This window comes from Triticum urartu, chromosome 7A, assembly GCF_056163025.1.
Source record: "Triticum urartu cultivar PI428250 chromosome 7A, HENAU_Tu73, whole genome shotgun sequence".
Taxonomy (NCBI): domain Eukaryota; kingdom Viridiplantae; phylum Streptophyta; class Magnoliopsida; order Poales; family Poaceae; genus Triticum; species Triticum urartu.
Window position 1 is genome coordinate 624,392,230 of NC_141879.1, and position 13,976 is coordinate 624,406,205.

The window sequence follows — 13,976 nt, forward strand, 5'->3', positions numbered from 1 at the left end:
AACTCCCAGAGGACGAAGAAGAGGCTCGACAGATCGTCCGTCGATCCAAAGCCTTTACAGTCATAAAGGGACAGTTGTATAAAGAAAGCGCGACTGGAGTCAGTCAGAAGTGTATAACGCCAGAAGAAGGTCAGATGATCCTTGATGATATCCACTCGGGAACCTGTGGTCATCATGCGTCCTCTCGGACCATTGTGGCTAAAGCATACCGAGCGGGATTCTACAGGCCAAGAGCTAATGAAATGGCGAAAGAGATAGTCGACAAGTGTGAAGGATGTCAGTTTTACTCCAATGTGTCGCACAAGCCTGCGTCAGCCCTAAAAACCATTCCACTCGTCTGGCCCTTCGTTGTTTGGGGGCTGGACATGGTTGGACCACTGAGAATGGGCAGGAGCGGCTTCACTCATGTGCTAGTAGCAGTCGACAAGTTCACCAAATGGATTGAAGCTAAGCCTATCAAGAATCTTGATGCTTGCACTGCTATCAGTTTCATCAGAGAGTTGATATTCAGATATGGAGTTCCGCACACCATCATCACTGACAATGGGTCAAACTTCGATTCCGACAAATTCAGGGCCTTTTGCGCCTCTCAGGGCACACGAGTCGACTACGCTTCGGTCGCTCACCCCCAGTCAAATGGACAAGCAGAAAGAGCAAACGGCTTAATTCTCAAAGGACTGAAACCTCGATTGATGCGCGATCTCAAGCACGCAGCAGGTGCATGGGTCGACGAACTTCCATCAGTTCTTTGGGGATTGAGGACAACCCCGAACCGATCGACCGGAAGAACCCCATTCTTTCTGGTCTACGGGGCCGAAGCAGTTTTGCTGAGTGACCTGCTTCACAACGCACCCCGAGTCGAGCTCTACTTTGAAGATGAAGCAGAACAAGCCCGGCAGGACGCAGTCGACCTCCTGGAAGAAGAAAGAGAAATGGCCATGATCCGATCGACCATCTATCAGCAAGACTTGCGTCGATTCCATGCCAGAAATGTGAAAAGTCGAGCCTTCCAAGAAGGAGACTTGGTCCTCCGAGTGGATCAACAGAAACCACACAAACTCGCTCCTACTTGGGAAGGTCCCTTCATAGTCACCAGAGTCCTCCACAATGGAGCGTACCATCTTTATAATGTCGATCGCCAGATTGATGAGCCACGAGCCTGGAATGCGGAGCTGCTCCGCCCCTTTTATACTTGAATTCTCACTCGGATGAGATGTAATAAGAAAAACTTCTGTAGTTTATTTATCAAAGACAAGAGCGTTATAATTTTCCCAGTGATTGTTATTGTTTTTGTTTACATGGGAAATCCCCCAGCGGGTGGCTTAGCTGCGAATCCGTTTCGCCTAAGTTTGTAAAAATAATCTCCTACCGAGTGGTGAGCCAGCCTTCCACTCGGGGGCTTAGGTGCGAACCCGTTTCGCCTAAGTATTCGAAAATCCTACCGAGTGGTGAGCCAGCCTCCCACTCGGGGGCTTAGCTGCAGTCCAGTACTCGCCTAAGTATTTGAAAAATCCTACCGAGTGGTGAGCGACCCTCCCACTCGGCGGCTTAGCTACAGTCCAGTACTCGCCTAAGTATTTGAAAATCCTACCGAGTGGTGAGCGACCCTCCCACTCGGGGGCTTAGCTGCAGTCCAGTGCTCGCCTAAGTATTCGAAAATCCTACCGAGTGGTGAGCGACCCTCCCACTCGGGGGCTTAGCTGCAGTCCAGTACTCGCCTAAGTATTCGAAAATCCTACCGAGTGGTGAGCGACCCTCCCACTCGGGGGCTTAGCTGCAGTCCAGTACTCGCCTAAGTATTTGAAAATCCTACCGAGTGGTGAGCGACCCTCCCACTCGGGGGCTTAGTTGCAGTCCAGTACTCGCCTAAGTATTCGAAAATCCTACCGAGTGGTGAGCCAACCTCCCACTCGGGGGCTTAGCTGCAGTCCAGTACTCGCCTAAGTATTTGAAAAATCCTACCGAGTGGTGAGCGACCCTCCCACTCGGGGGCTTAGCTGCAATACAGTACTCGCCTAAGTATTTGAAAATCCTACCGAGTGGTGAGCGACCCTCCCACTCGGGGGCTTAGCTGCAGTCCAGTACTCGCCTAAGTATTCGAAAATCCTACCGAGTGGTGAGCGACCCTCCCACTCGGGGGCTTAGCTACAGTCCAGTACTCGCCTAAGTATTTGAAAATCCTACCGAGTGGTGAGCGACCCTCCCACTCGGGGGCTTAGCTGCAGTCCAGTACTCGCCTAAGTATTTGAAAATCCTACCAAGTGGTGAGCCAGCCTCCCACTCGGGGGCTTAGCTGCAGTCCAGTACTCGCCTAAGTACGAAACACATCTCAATCCACAAGGGCGACGAGGTGCAGGTCGACTGCCACCTTCTCCTTGGGAGCTTCGCCACAAATACAATGTGCGCTCCATCCCACTCCATAAGGACGACGAGGTGCAGGTCTACTGCCACCTTCTCCTTGGGAGCTTCGCCACAAATACAATGTGCGCTCCATCGCCGACCCGCAAGGACGACGAGGTGTAGGTCGACTGCTACCTTCTCCTTCGGAGCTGCGCCACAAAGACAAAAGTTGTCTCGAGTGAAGAACGAGTTCCACTCGACGGAGGATTCATGAAGATATTCAATGATAAACCAAGTTCAGATAAATCCTAAAGGTTCCGGACCACAGATCGAAGTGCTTGGGCATTCATCCCGAAAGAGTTTAACGATTACAAAAACTACTCGGCATTCCGAGGCAAATTTAAGGTGGGGCATAAAAGCTTGTTCACTCCGCAGGAGGAGGACTGGCAGGCTCGACGAACTCGTCCAGGTCGACGCCGTCGGCGATCCGAGTGGCTGTAGCGATGAAAGTCTCCATAAAAGTTCGGAAGTCATGCTTCTGGGTGTTGGCGACCTTGATTGCTGCCAACTTATCTTGTCGCACCTCCTTGCAGTGGACACGAACCAAAGACAGAGCCACATCAGCACACACCGGGCAGAAGATTTCTTCCACTCCTGCACTCGATCAGGGATCTCGTTGAGTCGAGTCATCAGGGACTCAAGATCATTCTGGAGCGTGGCCTCTGGCCAAAGTGCCATGTCGATCCGTGACATGGCGACCTTCAGTCGAGCCAAGTAGTCCACAACACCGTCGGTGCGGGATTCTAGTCGGAGCAGATTCATGGCCGTTTCATCTTTCACGGGAGAATTGATTGGGTCCAAACCTGGCTCAATCCGCCCAGTCTCCTCCTCGAAGTTCTGGCAAAACTCTGCATTCACGATCCAAGGATAAGTCAATTTTCGTACGCTGAGTCGACAAAAAACATCAGTCGGAACAAAATGTGTACCTTCAAGCTTGATGAACAACTTCTTGGCAAGGCACCTCAGATAGCTCTCCAGATCGTCCCTCCTGCGAGCGATGCCTTCCATCTTCTCGTACAGGTTGAGATTGTCCTTCTTCAAGCGCGTGCACTCCTTGTTGGCTTCATTCAGAGCAGATTTCATCTTGGTGTTCTCTTCTTCCAACTGGCCGACCGAAGCCAGTTTCTGTTCAGCCAGAGCGGTTCTGTCGTCAGCTTCCTTTTGAGCATCAGCCAAATCCTGATCCTTCTTCGCCAGAGCTTCTCTCAGTTTTTCTGCAAAGAAATGGTGCTTGATTCAGAAAGAGTAGAAGGGTACTCAAGCCTAAGACAAACCAGTCGACAAGCTCGTCTTACCATTGGCGTCGTCCTTGGCCTTTTGCAGCTCTGTCTTGGCCAATTCCAAGTCAAGGTTCAGCTGGATCTGCTGTTTCTCCAAGTCAGCAAAGCGAGCTCCAAGATCACAAGATTTCTGCAATCAGGGAGGAGAAGTTATTTTACAGCGAAAAACGACAAAGACAACAAATACTAAGACTACGGTCGACTTCCCGCAGTCCACCATAGTCTCGGGGACTACACCCAGTGGGTGCACTTTGCGTGCCCCCACCGGTTATGATCCCACTCGACCGGCTCGCCGGAGTCGAGTGCAGGGAGTTAAAAAAAGGGAGAGAAAGAAGAACTCAGACCACAGTCGACTGCCAGCAGACGACCGCGGTCTCGGGGACTACACCCAGTGGGTGCACTTGGCGTGCCCCCACCGGTTCTGATCCCACTCGCCCAGACCGAGCAGAAGAGACAAACTACCAGTTCGGTTTACACTCGACGCGGCAGACCACATCGAGCGAAAGAATCAAAATACAAAGACTACAGTCGACTGCCAGCAGTCCACCGTAGTCTCGGGGACTACACCCACTGGGTGCACTCAGCGTGCCCCCACTGGTTCAAAAATTCAATCGACGCACCCAGTGGGTGTACAGATGCAAAGATTTTCAGAAAGAGAGTCTTCAGATAGCATATCCTAACAGAACAAGCGGTGACCAACTAACCTGAACGTTGCTTTGGAGAGCCGAGCTGGCGTCGTAGGCGGCCTGACTGGCGTCCCACACCGTCTTCATCTTCTCCATCATAATGCCCGCCTGGCGTATGGCTTCCTTGGCTGCATTCACTTTGTCCTCTGGGACATGATGGGTCACAAAAACTGAAGGTGGGTTGACAGGGGCCTGAGCAGTTGACGAAGAAGGCAAGGCACTCGACAATGGCACGGCGAAGGTAACAGAACCCCGATTGGCATCACCAGCGTCCTGAACGACTGGTTCCGCCCTCGGCATCGACTGTGGCACCTTGCTTGCAGGAGCTTGCCTATTTTTCCTCGTCAAAGGCCTCTCGGGCTCTTCATCATCATCATCATCGGGGAGGTCAATAATGTTAGGAGCTGTTCAAAGTTCAATCGCCAAAATCACATCACCCAATGGTACACATTGCAGTTGAGTCGACCAAATAAAGACAGAATGGCAGAAATCATACCCAGATTGGAAGTGACCGCATCCTCCATTACCTCATCATCGTCCCTGTAAGCTGAGGTCCCGGAAGTAGCAGCGCTGCCAGTTCCAAAGTTCGTCCGGTTAAAACAAGAAAAACAAACAGCACGGGGCGTCGAGTGAATACAAAGGGAGACACTCACGCAGAAGCGACGGGGATGTCAATCTTAATCTTCGGCAACGCCTTCCAAAGCTTCGGCTCTGCAACTTTGGGATGCTTTGACGCTTTTTCAGTCGGAGTTGGCGAAGAGGTCCGAGGACGCTTTGAAGGCTGACCAGCCTGAGCAATCGCCTTTTCACGGGCGCTCAGTCATTCTTGGTCAAGCATGGACCGTCTCTCCCTGCGAGGAGGCGACTCGACTTCTTCTTCGTCACTTGGGTCATCGCTTTCTTCGTCCCCTTCACCGTCAGAATTCCATTCGCCACTGTCGCCGCCGCTCGCCTCTCCTTCCGGGTCCTGCTCTTGCTCTCCGTTGGGCATTGAATACATTTCGATAAGGGCCTGAAAGAAAGCAGGGAGAACAAAGTCAGTCGACGCAGTATAGGCAGCTGCGCGAGTGAATTCAGATTACAATCAAAAGCTCAGAATCGGACCTTCTCTGGTACATGGGACTGGTCGAATGGAGGAACTCTCCTGGCTCCCCTGGGGTTGTCCTTGTTGCCGGTCATGCCCGACAGCCACTTCTCCAGTGTGTCATCATCGACCTCCTCCGGGTGAATCCGAGTGGTGTCGTCAAGACCCGAATACATCCACATCGGATGGTCTCGAGCTTGAAGAGGCTGGATGTGCCGCTGAAGGAAAACCTCCAAGAGATCCATACCGGTGACCCCGTCACGGATAAGCTGGACCACTCGTTCGACCAGCACCCTAACCTGCGCCTTCTCCTCCGGGAGCACCTTCAAAGAGGAGGGTTTCCTCACTCGGTCCATGGTAAAAGGAGGGAGGCCAGTCGACTGGCCTGGCGTCGACTGGTCTTTGCAGTAAAACCAGGTCGTCTGCCATCCGCGAACCGAGTCGGGAAGAATCATGGCTGGAAAGGAACTTTTTCCTCTCATCTGAACACCAAGACCCCCACACATCTGAATCACTTGTGTTCTCTCGTCACTCGGATTGGCCTTTTTCACCGTCTGGGAACGACAGGTGAAAATGTGCTTGAAAAGACCCCAGTGAGGCCGACAACCCAAGAAATTCTCGCACAAAGACACGAAAGCAGCGAGATACACGATTGTGTTGGGAGTGAAGTGGTGGAGTTGTGCCCCAAAGAAATTCAGAAACCCCCGAAAGAAAGGGTGAGGAGGCAAGGAAAATCGACGGTCGATGTGGGTGGCAAGGAGAACGCGCTCACCCTCCCGAGGTTGTGGCTCGGACTCCTTCCCCAGAAGCCGCGTCGATCCATGGGGGATCAGCCCTCCTTCGGCTAGGTCATCGAGGTCTTCTTGGCGGATCGCTGAGCGGATCCAGTCGCACTGGATTCAGCCCTTTGGCAGGCCAGCTCGCGAGGAAGATCCACCCCGACTGGTCGCCTTCCCCTTTGCCTTTGTCGTCGCCTTCTTCGCCCATCATCGCCGGCGAGACGCGTACGGAGCGGCGGTGCTGGGGCGAGAGCGAGCGCGACGAATAAGCTTGAAGAGGAGAAGAGGGAATGGGAACGCACTGTTCAAGAAACCCCCGTCCAACGCCTTATATGAGGTCGCTTCCGAGTGGCTGACTGGTAGGCCTGGGCGGTCCTGTCAAATCCTGTAACAATCGCGCGCGCGATACGTGGTGAAAAAGGTGGCATGGAGATCGAGGCGGCTCCGCCCTATCCCATCCGATTACTGCGGCCTCCCCCGTCCCACGCGCTTCCCAAAATCCGAATCCCGCGAAATCTGCGGGCAGCAGAACAACTTGTCAGACGGAGGATCTCCTCCATGCCGTCACTCGGAGCCTTTCAAGTAAAGAAACTCACTCGACAAAAAACTAAGAATGGATCAAGGCGACTGAAAAGGAAGTTGCTGTCATCACTCAGGTTCGTTGATCCGAAACAAGATATGCTCATGGCATGGAAAATGAGTCGAAGAAATTCTCAACTCCTTCCCCACTCAAACCTCGATCCATTCCGGGGCTAATGATGAAGCTATGTACCTAGGGTAGGGTCATGGACCTATCCCAACTGCCCTACCCAAGGACATCTCTAGAAGAAATCACCTTTCAATCGACTTGGAGGTGTTCCACTCGACATACTCGAAGACACTCGACCAAGAAGCAATCACTCGACCATGACCCAACCACTCGACGGCCAGGAGACCTAAAGGCACTCCGCACGCTAATGGTCGGTTATTAAGTAGCTTTTATGGTCATCATAGCACTTTATTAGGGGCGTTACCAGTAATGCCCCACCTTAATGCATTTAAAACCCTACACAACTGAGGGCCGGAGGGGTCCGGCGAACTCTATATAAGCCACCCCTCCTCAGTGTAAAGGGTTCGCACCCCTGTAATTCATACACAGATAATCCAGTCGACCGCCTCCGGGCTCCGAGACGTAGGGCTATTACTTCCTCCGAGAAGGGCCTGAACTCGTAAACCTCGTGTGCTTACAACTACTCCATAGCTAAGATCTTGCCTCTTCATACCTACCCTCCTACATTACTGTCAGGCTTAGAACCACGACACCACCGACGGTGCAGATCCGAGCGGCTAGAGGAGGAGCCACTGCCTGCATGTGGCCTTGCGGCCCTGCTAGGGCCTTCCGGCGAGGTGCCCGGCCAGTCCATGGCGCGACCCGGCCTCCCACAGCCGGCCGAGCTCAAGACCGACCGGATCCGCCCCAAAACTGGTCAGCGGATGCGCAAACCAGGTGGCCGTGGTTGGGTAGCTCGGCGGCGCCGAGGGGAAGGGGTTGGGCGAGCTCGCGTCCGAACTGCACGGCTGTAATGGCAGCGGCGGCGGCGGCGACGACGAGGGGAAGAGTGGGGAAGAATGGAGGGGGTGCGGCCGGAGGGAGGGAGGGGGCAGATAGAAAAAGGCCCGCGTTGTGCCACCGACGGGCGGGCCAGGGGAGAACACGCGCAGACGACCCGCGCATCTGCGTGGTGTCTGTTTCACCCCAAAAGCGGCGCAAACTTGGGCTGCGGATGGGTCGAAAGCGGACACAAAGCGGACAAAAGTCCATTTGCGGCCGCGCGCTGGTCCGTCTCGTTTGTGCCTTTTACCCCAAACGGACGGGGACGGACAGGATAGGATCGCGCGGTGGAGTTGGCCTCAGAGAGGAGAGAACGGATGGATGCAGCGACTCCGCACGGCAGGATGCTGCTGCCGACAGATTCTCGTGGAACATATATCTCTGTCGTGTGATTCTCTCGGTTTCAGCTTCGGGAGAAGGTCACTTTATGGCTCTACAGTTCAGGGCATCTTCATCAAGATGATAAGAAAATGACCTATGTTTTCTTAGATGCAGACGGCTTCTTTTTGTATTGTGTTGAACGAAAGACACTCACTATTGCCGATTCCTTGTGGAGGACATGGGATTGGATGATTTGCCCCACTTTATAACGGGTTTGATGATTTGCCTCAGCGTTGTTTCAATGACCTGTGGCCCCGGCCCCATCCGGCAGCCTTTCAGGGGGCAAATTATCAAATGAAAAAGTAAAGTGGGGCAAAAGATTCAATTTTGATCAAATGTTTTTTATTGGCTTCTTTTATTATGGCTTAAGTTTCAGTGATGTATTACGGTCTAGAACAAAAAGAGGAAGAAGCCGGTGGAATACGCGCAAGCTATGTTTTAGTTTTGAGCATCGCATGAGCTATGTTTAGCACGTACTATTTCCTATTAGGTGCTATTGAGCTCGTGAGCTACGTTTTTTTCTTCATTTTTTTGGGTTTTCCAATGTTTTACCATCGTTCTCTTTGGCTTTTCTCTGTTTTTTTTGTTTTCGACAGTTTTCCTTTTCATATTTATTTTTCTCCTTCAGTTTCCTTGTTTTCTTTTCCCTTTTCTCCTTTTTTCAACACACATCTAATATTTTCTTACACATTTTATATTTTCAATTACAGCAGAACATTTTCAAATACACGAGTAATATTTTCCAATATATCTTTTTGAGGTCTATTTTTCACACACACTGTACATTTTTCTACACATGTAAAACATTTCTATATGCGTTTAACATATTTAAAATACATGATTGAAAACTTTTACTAATAAAAGTTTCGAACATTTATCAAATATCTCTTAAATGTTTTCCAAATTCATTCTTTCCTCTGCTTCTCGGTCTGATCAAATGACACGGTTGCCTAACTCTGTTCGGTTTGGTGTGCATGAATGTGCAGCTGTCGTCGCAGGGGCCGATGCACGATGAGATCGGCTTTGAGTTCCTGGGAAACGTCACCGGCGAGCCCTACACTCTGCACACCAACGTGTTCACGCAGGGGCAGGGCCAGCGGGAGCAGCAGTTCCGCCTCTGGTTCGATCCCACCAACGACTTCCACACCTACTCCATCCTCTGGAACCCAAAGCACATCATGTAAGTTTGTTGATCGCCATTGCCAAACCTTCGTTTCTCATCGCCTTGCGCAGCATTGACCAATCATGGTGTACTTAGGACGTGTTCTGAAACTCTCTAGCTTCTCAAAACTTCACAAATCCAGCTTCTTGAGCTAGCTTCTCACTTCACCTGGCTATTTCGATGTGTTCTGCTCTCTTGATGGCTTCTCCCAGCACATGTTACAGTAGCATCACCATGACTGCCAATCTGCCATAGGGATGGAGCAAAGGCAAACTCACCTTGGATTGGGGAGAGGGGGCGAGGGCGAGGAGGCTGGCTCAGAGGAGGACATGGTGACACTGGCATCAATGGCGTCAAGGTGGTCGTCTCCTGCCGGTGGGGTTGCTGCTCCTGGCTGGCGGCGGGGAAGTGATCCTTCGGGACGGGATCCGATAGGAACGGGGCTGGACTAGTCGAAACTACCAGCAGATAGGCTCGCTGGCCGGCGAGGGGTTGGAATCAGGCGCGGCGGCGGCCACTGGCGGTGCTGGTTAGGTTACGAGGGGATGAGATGTCGAGGGAAGAGGGAAGAGGCGTCAAATACGAGTGGTGCGAAACATTTTTTTTCGACTTGGCGGTGGCATCCTCTTGTAATTACGTCGAACTCCTCGCTTCTGCGTTTTCTGAAGCTGGGCTTGAGCTGCTCCACCTTTTTGCACTAGAGAAACGCAGTGCTTCGAGAAGCCCACTCCGCGGAGGTAATCCGTTCGGTCCAGCTCCGCGCGTGGACTTGGAGAAGCCCGGAGCAGGAGAAGTTCCGAACGGGCCCTTAAATGCAGCTTCATGGTGGACGACATGCCGATCAGGGACTTCAGGAACCTGGAGGGAAAGGGGATCGCGTTCCCCAAGAACCAACCGAGATGCGCCTCTACTCCAGCCTTTGGAACGCTGACGACTGGGCCATGCAGGACGGCCGCGTCAAGACAGACTGATCCCACGCGCCGTTCTCTGCCTCATACCGCGGTTTGAAGGCCGACACGTGCGTCGTGACCGCGGGCGGCCGGACGCGCTGCGGTGCCAGCGTGGACACGGAGGTCGCCCCCGGCACCGGTGCGGCCGGAGAGTGGTACAACCAGGAGTTGGACCCGAGTCGGCAGCAGCGGATGCGGTGGGTGCAGAGCAATTACATGATCTACAACTACTGCATCGACCCCAAGCGCTTCGCCCAGGGCGTCCCTGCCAAGTGCTCCATGTAGTCCATGTTTGTCGATCGCCGGTGGAAGACGGCCGGACATAGGGAAGATGGGGTGTCACTAGTAGAAAAAGGCCCATCTGTCCCGGTTCGTAAGGGCCTTCTGTCCCGATTTTGGAACCGAGACTAAAAGGTCGTTACTAATGTCCTTGGCCTTTAGTCTCGATTCTTACACAAACCGAGGCAGATGGGTCTCCACGTGGCCGTTGCGGCCAGCCCAGGCAGGGGGGCCTTTGGCCCCGGTTGGTGACACCAACCGGGACCAAAAGGCATCCACGCGTCAGCAGCTGGCTGGAGCTGAGGTTTTTGTTTTTTTAAGGGGCTGGTTTAGGGGTTTTGGGGGTTAATTTAGGTTGTTATTAGCTAGCTAATAGAGAGAAGTGTCCTCTCTTATATCTCCGTGCTTGGTTTACCAACGCTACTGCTATGCCTAAACATGGCTTAGATTGAAGTGAAGGCAACATGTGGTGCATGTCGAAAGTAATACTAATCCTAACTTGATCAAGTTTGGATTGTACTACTTTCGACATGCACCTCATGCATGTTTCCTTCACTTCAATCCAATCTATATTCATTTCACCCGCTGATGTATAATAACTCTTCATGCTCGCATCATGCATCATCATATATAATAACAAGTCTACTAATCATCATCATACAACTTCTACTTGTTATTAATAACAAGTCATACGATCATCATCCTCATAGTCATCGAACTAACCCTACTTAATTGTTCTTAGCACATGATGATCAGTATTAGGTAGGACCTAAATACCCTCTTTAAGGTAAAATAGCATAAAACAATATAGACCCTGACTCTCCATTATGGAGAATGGAGATCATCCTGTCTCCAATTCTTGCGCTTCACTTCCTTTTTCTTCCAAGAACCTCCTTACGACTGTCCATACATTTTTTCCATCCTTTGATTTGCATGTCTCCATTCCTTTTAGAAATTTGATATGGACAGTTGAGATTCGTAGGATGACCTGGCTGTTTGTTCAAAACATTAAGGCTACCTTTCTAATACATCAAATGAGGCACACAATTCTCTGGGATTATCTGTTGAAAAACATAGTAATAACTTCATAGTTAGCAATGATGTACTAGTTTTAGAAGTATGCAAAAGATGCACGGATGTCGTAATAGTAAAAAATCTTACCAGGGTATCTCCATGGTAGTTACCGTAGTTCAACACGTGCACTAGTGGCACGTATTGGCCATAATGTTGAGGAATTTGATTGTAGATATTGTAATTCTCAATAACAGTACAAAATCCGACCAGATGATTTTTTCTCCTCGTAAGTTAATTCGGAGCCATCGGTGTAGTGGGTTTTGTCTACGATCTCCTGCACATTCTTTGAAGAATGAAAATAAGCTGTCAATGGAAATAAGCTGTCAACTATTTTGAAATAAACAATATAAATTAGCTAATAACTATGTTTGAGAAACTCACATAGTGGTAGAATTGGAGGCGTATCAACAAGGACCCAAATGTCCATATTGTCTTGCTCGATTTCAGGATCACCAAGATCCATGGTGACAAGCATACCCTCATCAAAACCATACATCTTGCAAAGTGCTTCCCATTTTTTGCAACCAAAATGGGTTACGCTCTCAGAATTGTACAACTTTACTTCAAAATCCACATCATGATGAGTCCTTAGGTGATTTTTCTTTGTTTCAAAACTTTCATGGTCTTCAAAATCCTTCCTCTCCAAGACATAGCGTCTTGCATGGCATGGATAAGCTACTCGAATTGTAAAAGATGAAAATTACACGTTGAAATAGTTGTAGTCATGCTTAATTACGAAAAAACACTTATCGTCGTTGCGTACCGTTTCAACATCGAAGGTCTCCTCGAGCTTAATGCTGAAGCGCCGAATATCATCCAGGTGAGGTCTGTCGCACAGACCTTGATCGTCGTGGCACCAGTTGCACTCCCCCGGGAGACTTTCGTCGTCTGATGACGACATTTCCTATGTTCATAATTCAAAGATTAAACTTGTACAATTAAATATATGTACTACAAAAATTAAATTAGATCATTATTATTCATCACGGGCTGACTATTGGTCTGTCGAGTCTTTTCTTGAAAACTCTCAGCTCACGTGGTGTATATATTCGACTCTCAGTGATGGTCGCTCCTCACTTCGTCCCCGAGTGCATTACACAAAAAATGTCCAACACACGGGAACAAAGGAGAAGTGACCCCCACGACAACAGTCAGGATTCTTCGTCCTCTCATATATATATGGTGGAACTCTCCCTCACTGATTCCTCTCTGACATTTGCGACCATCGGTGATGGTCGTTACTCCTTCTTCCCCTAGTGCATAACAAAGGTCTAGCACCCGGAGAAGAAGGAGAAACGACCCCCACGACAACAGTCGGGCTTCTTCGTCCTCTCATATATAGTGGAGACTCGACAGACTTAAAGTCAACCCGAAATATCATTTAATTATCTTTCTAAAAAGGATTTGGTTGGTCTCACCTCGAGGTCGGAGGGGTCGGTGACGGGGACGATGGCGGGGATGATGGAGGGGGGCTCCTAAATTTCTGCGAAAACAAAAACCCTATAAGCTATCAACTAATCATATGCATACATCTTGCATAGTGCTCTCCAATTTTAGCATTCAAAGCAGGAGTAGTTTTCCAATTTGAGCATTCAATAAGCAAAATCAAATCGCAAAATAAAGTAGTATTCAAATTAGGATGCATTCAATTATAAGCAAAACTACATCATCTCTTGCGTCCGTACATCGTCGAATATTATCACTAATACACCTCGAATACTATCATACATATAACATCGCTAGTACAGCTAGAACCGTAGCGCCCGACGGGTATCGGCACGGGCGGTGCACACCCAAAGAGAAGGAATCACCACAGGATCGCTCCAGTGAGATCCCTGAAGAACCTGCCAGGTATTGTCGAACGTGGCCTCCAACGCAACCATGTAGTGACGGACGTGCTCGTCCTCCTCGCTGACACGGTGACGTACCACCTACGCGGTGTCCGGAAGCCTCGGCACCGTCACTGGCCCATGCGATCGCCACCAAACAAGGATAGGGTCAACGACGGGCTGGCTCCTCACCAACCTACGCCCCCGGAAGGTAGCACCTCCCAAAACCAGCCCGGCGGAGCCCAGTCCCGGACATGGCCCTCTGATCAAGCCGGCCTCCTCCGCCGAGTCGACGACGAGGATGCGGGATAGGCATCGTCGATGTCGATGCGGGAATAATTGCTTTAACTAAAAAAATAAACTAGTTCTATTAATTTTCTTGCTAAAAATAAACTACTTCTATAGTAAAATAAACTAGTTTTATTAAATCAAGTAGTTCAACTACTAAGCACTTACTATAAATAGAATAAAGTAGTACTTA

The 13,976-nt window shown here is 50.4% G+C and overlaps 1 pseudogene; it reads left to right on the forward strand.

Annotated features, from left to right (window-relative positions):
* The first annotated feature begins 9,175 nt into the window (after positions 1 to 9,175).
* Positions 9,176 to 10,598, forward strand: LOC125519174 (putative xyloglucan endotransglucosylase/hydrolase protein 23; annotated as a pseudogene).
* The last annotated feature ends 3,378 nt before the right edge of the window (positions 10,599 to 13,976 follow it).